At 30.7% G+C, this 12,157-nt stretch overlaps 1 protein-coding gene across 2 annotated transcripts in view; it reads right to left on the bottom strand.

The window, feature by feature from the left end:
* Positions 1 to 12,157, bottom strand: part of cv-c (crossveinless c) — a 70,121-nt gene that overhangs the window by 56,504 nt on the left and 1,460 nt on the right. Inside the window, exon 1 of one of the 2 annotated variants that reach the window (XM_067269071.1) lies at positions 3,326 to 3,631. The exons of the other annotated variant lie outside the window; for it this stretch is intronic. The gene's annotated coding sequence lies outside the window, so the exon portion shown is untranslated. Of the gene's footprint in view, positions 1 to 3,325; positions 3,632 to 12,157 lie in introns of those variants that run through there. 2 annotated transcript variants of the gene reach the window in all.

Here is a 12,157-nt window from a genome sequence, read left to right as displayed (position 1 = left end):
TTAAGCTAATGCAACCATTAAAAAAATCCCTAAGGAGTGCCAAATTGTAACTTGACAATAAGCCAAGTTTTATATTGTTAAATATAAAATTATATATTGTTAAAAGCAATAAAATCTTATCTACAAGTCTGCACAATGGGATTTTCACTCGTATATAGCATTTTGTTGTCTTAATTTAACAATGGTATCGCTCCTCTGAAGTAACATCATGTTGCAAACCGTATGCAAACGATGCAAAATACCATATTTCCTGCAGAATTTTTTAAATTTAATTTAAACAATGGTGTGTCTATCCGTACAGAATTTCTTAGACTAATCATAAACATACTTATCTATGCAGAATTGTGTAAACTGATTCAACAATACAACATTGTTCTGTATGCATGCTCTCCACTGACTCAACAGCAGAATTTTTGTGTACAACTCAGCAAATTTTCTAGTTTGCTTTAAAAATGCAGAAATTTTATCTGTAAAACACCTCAATCTAACAATACAACACAATTTTATTGATACAGAATTTTAAAATTTAATAAAAATACACAATTTGTGTCCATAAGTTTGAAAATTCGTTTCACAATTTTTTAGATTAACTTAAGAATTTGATGAATATTCATTGAGTTTTTAAGGATATTCAGTGAATATTTTTGAAAGAAAATCACGTGAAATTCCATTATTTGGTTATCTATTCAAACAAACGACACATTCGACGCCCACCGAACTGCTGGAGAGAAAAGACAAATTGGCAACACTAAATTAGCTCCTTTCTTCCGTTTGTACTCCTCACAGCTGGAAGTTTTTTAATCTAAACTTTCTAAAAACACTGGAAACTAATTAATTTTCATCCCTGTATTTGAATAATTAAATGTTTTGTATTTCTGATCGAGATAGAAGCGATCGAGATGAGGTTGATGAACTGATACACGAGAGCACTGACTTTAACTAGATGAGGAAATGTCGATGATGCCAACAATTGAACAATGAAGGATCCTCGATATGCACGCGCAGTCCATCATCGTGTTTTCGAACGTGACGATTAGCGACACGTGATTGGAATAACAAAAGTTAAGATGAACACGTGTATCGGTTGTATAGAGGTGTGGCATAGTGTAGGCCTCTTCTGTTCTGTTCAAGACTTCCGCTACTCTAAGGCTTCTGGCATTTAAGTTTTGCTTGACAACTTGATTTAGTTGGACGTTGAAGGATGTGTTAAGTTCAAAATTATCCGTCATAAAAATATTTTTCGAGTGTTGCAAAGGGCATTTCTAAAATCGGCAACACCCAGTCTATCTGTAAATTACTCTTTATGAGTATTGTTCCTGTTATAATGAGGCGAAAAAATACTTTAACAACGCATTGCTCTGGATGTGTGTTTACATTTGCAATTCATATGAGACGTCTGTATGTAACGCTATAGGGTCCACCTTTACGAAAAGGAGTGATCATAGTTATTATCATCCGATAAAAATCTTTGATGGTTACGTAACGATATAAATTTTTCAATAAACTTTTTTCCTTTCGTCATTTTTTCCTTCAGATAATGGTTTATGATTGTAGCCTGTAGTAAAATATAATCGTAAATTAAATCAGGGGGAGGTTTTTCCGTTCCTTGATGAACACACTAAAACGATACCGAACCTTTGTCGACAGGCGAACACACTAGTTTAATTTGATAATGTTTTCAACACGTTTTTACCGTGTTTTATATTCGAAAATGCAATTTATAACTTGGGGTATCGTCTAGGGAAGTTTGGGCATGCGTAACAAAAATTTGGGAGCCAAAAAACAGTGAAAACCTTCCAAAAACGTTGGTGTTACACCTTAACGTCTCCTATGGAAAACGGTTGACTAAAACTGTCAAAATAAAGAGATCGAGAACTGTTAAACACGTGATTTGTAACGAGTGTTATGTAACGCCCCTTTGACTGTAATATAACCGGTTAAGAACGCCCCCTAAAAACAATATCCGGGACGTTTTTTCTTCCTCGTGATACTCTTAACACCGTCTTTAACAAACAATATACACGATATATTAATATAGACCCATTTTTAAGAAGAGGATGAGGAGGAGGAGGAGGAGAAGAGAGATCAAAACAGCCGAGTTTGTTTTTTTTTTTAACCCTTTCACATCGTTCGTTTTATTGCGCTGCTATAACAGTTGACCTCAAAATTATTAGTTGTAAAATTTATATTTAGCACTTTTAAGTTTATAATTAATGTTTAAGATGTTCTTGTTAATGAAAAATAAGAAATATTTATGTATTAGCGACCTCTAAACGTTCTTCCTAACCAGAAAATTATGTATGCGTGTGTATATTTATGTGTTTTTGAGTACGTACTCATGAATGTGTGTTCTTAAATGTGTATTTATGGAACTTGTGCTTAACATGGGAAGATGTGTATTATATAGGCTATATATTTTACACATAAAATATTTTAATAATAAAAAACTATAAAAATCTTAAAATTATATTACAAAAGTTGTAAAATTTCATATGAAACATTATGGAAAGCTATTTAAAAAATTGTATAAATTACTATAAATAAGTACTGTAACCACTCATAAAGAATTACATATTTAAGGTTATAAAATTTTGTAAAATTACTATAAAAATATCATAAAATTATAATTTATAGCCTTATTTTTATACGCAATGACATAGATTTTATCACATAAGCAAGATAACTCTTAATTTAATTAGCAATTAATTAACAAAGAAATTAAACGTAATTTATCAAAATGGTAAGAAAATAATCATAATTTAATGATTTATAAGGTTTATGCCACTAATTAATGGTACCATTTCATGGTTATTAAGTTATTTACGTCACAAAATCCTAGTTTTAACCTCAAGAAAATGTTACAATTTCTATACATAAATTCTCGAATTAACAATAAACAAATTATAGAGAAGAGGAACGAAGGGGATAAAGTTACTTCACGTTGTTACAAACAAAACAAGAATGTATTTTGATGAAAAATTTCGTATTAAAAATTCCTAAAGACGAGGTTACACAATCCAGATCCGTTCACACGCTGGGTTGATCCTAACTCGAAACATACGTTTCGTTGTGTTACGACAAAATATCATGTTGCCAAAAAACACAGAAGTCATTGTTAGAAGCGAAACCCTTCTCTAATTTATTTATCAATAAAATACTTTCGAAAAAATAAGCGCTTTTTTAGAAACTATAGCATGTAGGTATCTACCCTCTTAATTAAATTAAAGGCTCTAAAAAAGAACATACATACAGACACACTACATACACACAAGTGTTTTCACGAAGGTCAGATAAATAATTAGCACATTAATAAATTTTCACCTACTTGTTATAGCGGTAGCGGAACTTGGAATTCGATCCCCCTTCTACAACACTACAGAGGACACCTACTAATATAGAAGAGCACCTGCACACTACGAGCACCCATATGCTCGACTCGTCTACTGACCAATAAGCTAAGTCATACATGGGGTGGAAGAGTCGAATATTCAGCTGGCGGGGTGGTTGTTTAGAGTGAGTGAATGACATTGCTTGAATGAGAAAAATCTTCGACCCCGGGGCTAAGCTAACACGTGGTAATTTGCCTTATATATATAATATGTATGTATATACACTACCTTACATCCTAAATTAATTTTTTTTCGGTGTGTTTGTGTGTGTGTTTCTTTTTCACCCCAGTATCGAGTTTGTGTTAATTAAATGCTATTAATAATCGGTTGTGTTGTAATAAGTGTGACGTGTAATTATATTCAAATTGTGACGTCAAGAGGTGTGTTGTTTTTGTTCTGGGAAGCGTACACAATGATGTTAACTTATGCAACTGTGTAAAAATATTTATTGTTTCTTTAACGTGTGTCGTTTTTAAAGAATTCTAATGTATGAATACATTGTGTTCTTGTATATGATCTGTAAATTATACGGTATTTATAACGCTGCAGACTCGTATAAGCTTACACGTAACTGTATACCTATATAAGCAGTACAAAATCTAAATTAAATTTGTATGTAAAATCAACCGACACGGATTAAACTGATTTTACATACAACTGTGTTATACAGCATCCATACTACATCTAAATTAAAGCTTATTGTGAATTACAAGCTGTAATTTACAGATCTTAAACTGTTTATACAGGTATAGTTACGTATATTTATTGATTATACGAGTATACAGTTCTGTATAAGTAGTATAAGATCTGTAAATTACAGCTTATACTAAAAACAGTAAATTATGCTGCACCACTTATCATACAGTTGCACAATTCTGCAAAAGAACTTATTTACAGAATTAATATGAACAGTATAGCTTATACAGCTATATATTATGCGCAGTGTCAATACAAGCTCACACAGATTAAAGTTTACTATATAAACTTCAATATACGCATATAATTTAATATTTTTAATACATTATATCTATACAGCACAGTCACACATTGTTTCCGTAAGGAATTGCAATCGCGTGAAATGTAATTGTGCTGTATAAATACAGTAAAATATCTTCTTAAAGATAAAGGAAGTGGAATTTAATGTTTACTTGAAAAACTGGTACGCAAAGTAAGATATTAAAAGAATTTATACATGTTTTAAACTGTAAAATATACAGCATTTATACGGCTTAAATTGCAAATATGAACTTTGTAAAGTATACAACTTTATGCACTAAAAACAGTAAAATATGCGAGTTTACAAGCATTAGGAAAAAGAAAAAAAGCGTCTAACTTGAACAGATGTTATTAATTCAAAATGGCAGCTATAAAAACTTTTATTTAGATAAGCTTCTCTAAGGGCATTCTTTCAAAAAAAAATAAAAAATTCCAAAAAATCTTTCAAATAAAAGAAACGTTTGGTAATTAATATTTTAGAAGCGATGCAATTTTTAGAAAAACATTTTATGGTTTTGTATAAACTACTAGTAATTAATGTTCATTTTACAAGTAAAAAATATCAATTTTGCATTTTTACAGCTCGTTTAGGGATTTTTTTATTATTATTAAATTCCCTAAAAGTATTTATTTATGTATTTATAATTATTAATAATATATTTAATGTGAGAACATTCCGAAATATTCCAGAAAAATTCAAAAAAGTTATTAAAATAATTATTCTAGTGATTTTTTTGGATTTTTGGAATTTTCTGGAATTATTCTAACGATTTCTTTTAATTTAATTTATATTCAAAAAAATTCAAAAATAAAATATTAAAAAATTTTCAAAAAAATCTATCATTAAATTGAATAATTAAAACAAAATCTTTAACGGTTATTTCATTATCATTAATTTAAATTTTTGGATTATTATTAATATTTTTTTAATGTGTAGTAAAGTAGGTATATTTGAATATTTTGTATATACTCACTTGTATATTTTTAGAGCTACATTTTAGATCTTATTCTTAATATTTAACAAATTTCGACAATTATTTTCGTAGCTTACAAAACAATTTTTTTAGAAAATATTACAGTTAATAATTAGTAAAAATTATGTTAGAAAAATGCTCTAAAATATAAAATTTAACAAATATTCTTAAAATATTGTTGGAAAACTAGAAGAATGCTCCAAAAATCGTATAAAAGTTTTAAAATATATTATTTAAAAACATCTAAAAATTGGAAAAATGCTTTAATTTCCTAAAAACCAGAAAAAAGTTCCAAAAATCTAAAAATTGGGGAAAATTCCCTAAATAATCTTCTAGAAATCGGGGAAAATTCCCCAATTAATCTTCTAAAAACTAGGGAAAATTCCCTAAATAATCATCTAAAAATTGGGGGAAATTCCCTAAATAATCTTCTAAAAATTATAAAATTATTCCAAAAATGTTCCAAAAAAATTAGAAACATTTAAAAAATTGTAGAAAAAATTACAAAAATATAAAAACTTTTAAACATTACAAAAGTTTTTCTCCAAGAAATTTTACTCTAATTATAGAATTTACATCAATTTTAAAGAATATTTGGAGTTAATTGGAAAATTCTAATAACAATATTAAGAATTTTCACAGAAAAATAAAAGAAAAATTTGTAATAAATTTTTTAGAAAACCAATACTAAAAATAGAAGAACTGATGATAAAATTCTAAAAATATCGCTAAACAATCCTCAAAAAAGAAATTTTTTTATTCAAAGAAAATCGGTAACTTAATATTGAATGTAAAGAAGTTTCTTCGTAGAATACTTACCAAAAAATTCGCCATGAACTCCAGTTAAAGTATTGTAGACTTAAAGGTCAAAATATCGACTTCCTTAAATAAGTATCGGTATTTTGTGACCAATAAATTATTGTTATTAGAGTCCAAAGTTTCCTTAACTTTACGAGATCGTAAAAAATGTACAGGGGGAGGAAGAAAAGAGCGAGAGATGAGGAGGAGGGCAATTACAATATAGTAATTAACGTCACAGAACTTTTACAATTCTCTAATTATGTACAAGAATACGTTGACAAAGAGGGCAATATCTCCTCGGGAACATTCCCAAGAACACAAATTGTTACTCGGTCACAATGGTGACAGAGTGGGGTGGGTGGCCTTTTCACCCCGCCCGGTCGGGCTGCAGATATACAACGAGAGATTTCTCGTTTTTAAAATAGTAGAAAATCGTATTATGTATTTAAATATACGACGAAATTCTATATCTAGAAAGTCTCCTGTGGCTTCCAGACCACGCTCGAAATTCGATCCCTTGTTAAAGATTCGTGATAATTTTTTGGATTGTCGCATTATCGGCGGTTCCTCAAGGAAAAAATCTGTAATTCTATACTTAACTAATCAAGTTTTATGCTGTAAATTATATGCTAGAGATCACCAGAGAGATTATACAGCATCGCTAGAGATGAGGATGAAGAGGAGGAGTTACAAAGGAATTTTCCCCAATTGAAACAGGTGAGGGAGTGAAACGAGCTGGAAAAATCGCTAAATTCTACCGCTCGATACAGTTTTTATATCCGGAAAAGAAATAAAAATGGCTGAAATTTTTCTTAATCTCCCTTTATGAACGTCGTGTGTCCCACCTAGACTTCTGCAAACTGTCATTCTTTGCTACATACCGCGTGTTTACATTAGCTCTACCGAACATGATCTCCCCTACGGATAACGATACCCTACACTGCGTAAACTATTATAAAAATATCAAAAGCCATGCAGACAATCGGTAGTTGTTTCTGTGTATCGCTTACAAAATACTTCAGCCTACAGCAATCTGTTGAAAGTTAACCTTGATGGCACCCTTTCGCAATCCAGTCTGCGACTTTTGATTTTAGTAAAAAAAAATTTGCTTATACAGCTTAAACATAATAATGCAAATTTCGATTTTCGGCTATAGATTAAGAGCGAATCACGTGATTTAACGGTTATTAACGTTAAGCGGTCCTCTCACCAGTCGTATTCTTCCTTTCTAATTTGATTAAAGTGCATTAAATTTATTTATTACACATTATAAATATTTTACTATTTCTAAGGGTAATAATAATAATTTTTTATTTTATTTTCTAGTAAAAAATTTCTATATTTAATTATGCATTATGTAAATAGTCTGTTCGCTCTAGAAAATACTTCGTTGTCATAGAAACCGAACTAGACCATTTTCGAAATGGGTAAAGTAATAAGTTTATTTCTTAGGAAAGTGGACCGAATAATTTAAAATTTAAAAAAAATAATAATTTTATACATTTTATCATACTTTTATATATAAATATTCGTAATTATATTTACACTTTAATATACAATTCAATTTTATGTTCTATATTTATTAGTTTTAATAATCAGATCTCTATGGAATCTTTAAGGTATATTCTGATAGCGAACGGACTATATTGAGGCAGAAACATAATAAACATCATAAATATTAACTGAATTGATTTAAAATTTTTAGAAATGTCAGAAAAAGAAGCCATATTACGTCAGGAAGACCTACACTCGACTTATTTTCTCTTAAATGCTCATCCAAAAAAAAAAAACCAGCTTAACCTTAAAGATAAGAGCGGGAACTTTATCAATAAAAGCAAAAAATACCCAAAACTTTTAGAAATTTTTAACTTTGACGTTGAAAATCTGATTATGGTAAGACACAGCATGAGGTCTTTCATGGCATCAAAGGAGTAGACAACCTGAATCATACATAAAGTTATTCATCAAGTGACAGCGCATTTAATTACAGCATTTTAAATAAATTAATCCTATTTTATTGTATTAAAAAGCTAATTTTTATTAAAATAGAAATTTATAAAGATTAAAGAAGCGATTAATAAAGACCACGCCGTTTTGTTTCGCCTTTTTTTTTTGGAGGGGCATCGCGTTACATTCAGTGAATTTTTCTCCCTCTTTGTAACGTTCTTCGTGTTTTGTTTAACAAATTTATCACGTTCGACTCTAAAAACATTCACTTTGTTAATTCTAACACCTCCTAAAGCTTTAATTCAACTTCTTAGAAAGCATCCTCATACCCAAGAGTTTAACTTCTCTTATTACAATCCTTCGCCACACCCAAGGCTGATTTATTTTCTCTTTGTTTCTTATGAATCACCTTTAATACATTGTTGCTGTCAGTGTTAATACTCTAACAAAGCAACCAGGTACCCATAAATTCGAAAAAAAAATGATATTGAATAAACCTACTTAATGTTCATTAAAAGTCGTCAGGAAAGTCTTTAAGAATTAATTCATCATCTTTAATTGCATCATTAAAACTTTAATACAAGGCACTAAACATCTTTAAGCTCCTTGGGATGAATTTTTAACGTGGGGTTGATGAAATATCATCCCAAAACACTAATTCTGAAGGGGGATAAGAATGCGGAGTTACGAGAGATGTAGAGGGATGTTTTTGCAGTGTAGGTAGCTTTATACTAAGATTACTGGCAATTCTATCTGGTTTTAAATTTAAATTATCCTACTCCTTTACCACCCACAAAACATTATAACAATACAGAAGAATCTAATGAAACTCACCTTAGTTTATATTAAGTGTGGTCGTGATACACGAGCTACAAAAAACGTGGTTTGTTATATACGAAACTATTTTAATTGCCCCGCATTCGAAGGTGTATCAGACCTTCTAAAAAATGTATATATTTTTTATTTAGACTTCTAAAAATAGTAAATTGTAATTTATAATGAAAAAACCTTCAAAGAAGTGACAAGTTTTGACTTACCATTAGAGCAGTGAAGGGGGACTAGTCAAGTTTCAAAAGGCAGCAAGACAAAGTGTAGCAAACAGAATAATCTGTTTGAAGAGATATCCTTGGCGCCAACACTCTTTACAATGTCTTAAAAGTGTTCCAGAAAAATAAACTGTAGCGAACTTTGTCATTTTATTTTTTATTTTTTTATTTCTTAATCGTTTTTAATCTTTGTTCTCTATCTAAAAATCCAATCGCCTATAGATAACGCTGTAAAGATTTTTTAGAAAATTGGATTTTCAATGCTAACTTATACATTAAATTTCATGCATCTGGACAAAGGAATTGTCAGGGAATATTTCACTCTAAGGGCGTATCTCTAGTGTTGTTCTATAGCTTCGCCTCTTAAGAACAGGGAAAAATAATCGATTCTTCACTAGAAAATTAAATAATCCCCACTTATGTAATAAAGAATAGCTTATATACTTTGATTTTGGACATGTACAGTACATAAGGGAAATTGTCGGGGAATATTTCACTCGATGGGGGTATTTCTAGTATCATTCTATTTCTCCTCTCGTAAACAATAGTTTTAAGAGCAGGAGAAAAGTCATCAATCCCTCACAGGGAAATGAAAGAATATTTACAGAGGGGTTCCTCCACTTCCTGGTTTGGTTGTTTATCACAGAATCTGGGTAATATCTGGACAAACAGCTATTAAACTGCAACTGCTACGTGAGCGCTTGACAAATGGCTTCTGTTGTTTTTCTCTTCATTATAAACAGTAACTAACGGAATTTACCATTTAAAAAAAATGACAATTTGACATAATAATCAAAAAACACACGCTTCTATCAAGATCCTTAAATAGATATTACTAGTAAACAATGACGACATTTTATAGGTAGGAGATAGGAAATGAGGTTAAAGGTCGATTTTTTAGGGAAGATAAGTGAGTAAAAAGAACAGAAATATTCAAAAAATTCACCGGAATAATTTATATATTAAACTATTACCTAATTTGGCACATAAAACAGGTTATAAAACTCCTCATAAAGCTTGTAAATATTCCTTTTTCGCTGCTTAAAAACCGATCACACGATATCGCTTATGCAAAATATTTTTCATTTTTTTTTAAATATTCATAAATCAAAATCATTATCAGATCAATTAATTTAAAAAATGGGGATGTTATGTACACATACGTACCTTTAAATACCGTATATATACATATTATATGTATCAGGAAAGTGATATTTTCTCATCACAGGTCGATGCCAATATATCCCCTCCGAAGGGTTACATCTACCATGCACATAATTATCCTGATACCAAACGTGATGACCTCACATCACGCACACACTTCTAATTAATTCTGGACAGGTGGAGGGATGTATATAAGTCCGGGTCACGTGTAGTTTACGTCAGCAGAATTATTATTATACTTTTTTCTTATGGGTTTTTTTTTTCTGGTACTGTTAAGTGTCACCAGAAGTTTTAGAAGAGGGAGGCACCTCCCCATTGTGAGGTCGATCAGACAAGAGTGAGGCTGTAGAGGGTCTTTAACCTCAGACTCCTCCCCAATTTCTACGGGACCGAGCAGATAAATGGTCGTAATTAAAGTAAGCACTTTCTTATTGAGTGTCTTGCTTGAATCGTTTAAGGTGTGGGAAGATGTCCTCTTTATAACGACTGCATTCCTTATTTTAAGTTGATTTTTCTATATACAGAGAGTTATTTCGAAGGTCGTTCGAGTATTTGATGTCTTATTCTTAGTTTAATATATATTCTACGTTATTCGGGGGGGGGGGTTTTCTAGTTCTGTATATAATGAGGCGCGCGGCGTTAATTTCACAATTTCTTTGTTTTCTAATTCTTTAAACGTCCAATAAATATTTTAAAAACAGTTTAATTTATAATATTATAAGGTTTATACATTTTAAATGGTAATAATAACTATCTTTTATCGTTTTAATTATTCTGGGCGCACGTAGGCGCGTATAGTCACGTCGCGCCCATAAAATTAATTCGATATCTAATTTTATTACGTCAAATTCATAATGTTATTAAAAATTTACACAGCTTAACTGTTAAGAGAGAGAATTTAATTAAAAAAGAAAATTAAAATGTATTTATCTTATCTATTCTCTCAACAAATCAGCGCGGCGCGTATAGTCGCTTGGCTTCTCCCACATCAGCAATATAACACACCTGTCTTTTATAAATTTAAACATTTACGAACTTTCACTCTACCAAAAATCAGACAATTAAGTATTAAACAATAGTTATTTACTAGGTAATGAGTGAGGTGACGTGACGCTACGCAACGCGACGCGCGCCGTCGCGTCTGGTGACGAAGAACACTATTAAAGAATAATCACATATAGAATATATTATCTACCTGTTAAAAATCACTCTTATAAACTCCACCCTCCTTTGTATAGGTCAGAAATTTAGTAATTTAGCCGGTTTTAAGTAATTTATTATACTTAACTACTCAAATTTATCAATGCATTGTCTCTTATCTTCAAACAGTACGATTTCTTCAGAGATAGAAGATGTCGACGACAACTTTCTAGTGATAAAAGGGTTAATTAGTGTCAAGATATGTTATTGGCAAACTTCCAGTGTAGATAATACATCCAAGGCGCTCGAGATAAAAAAAAAAAAAAAAAAAAAAAAAAAAAACTATCTACAAGCAGTTTATTCATTAATTTTTGTGCCTTTAACTGAAGAATATAACAAATTTATAAGTTTAAAATACATCTAGAAGGTGCTAAAGGGTCGTATGACGTAATTCTTCCGATTCTAGAGTCTTCTACGCCCTTTAACATCCCCCATGTTGACTTTAGAAACATACGTTATCCCCCGATTCTACTGTCCAAACCCTTCATTCCCCACGTGAAAGGGCCTAGAAGTGAAGGCCTTTTAACTTCTCTCAAGGGTCATGTTATACGCATGTCTAGTCTAGAAGATGTTAAAGGGTCATACTTATAACCTTGCCTGATGTTATAGGGTCTAAATGTTAGAATTAGACACTGTAATT

Source organism: Centruroides vittatus, unplaced genomic scaffold (genome assembly GCF_030686945.1).
Source record: "Centruroides vittatus isolate TY-2023 unplaced genomic scaffold, ASM3068694v2 contig_345, whole genome shotgun sequence".
Taxonomy (NCBI): Eukaryota; Metazoa; Arthropoda; class Arachnida; order Scorpiones; family Buthidae; genus Centruroides; species Centruroides vittatus.
This window is presented reverse-complemented; position numbering and strand designations above follow the sequence as displayed.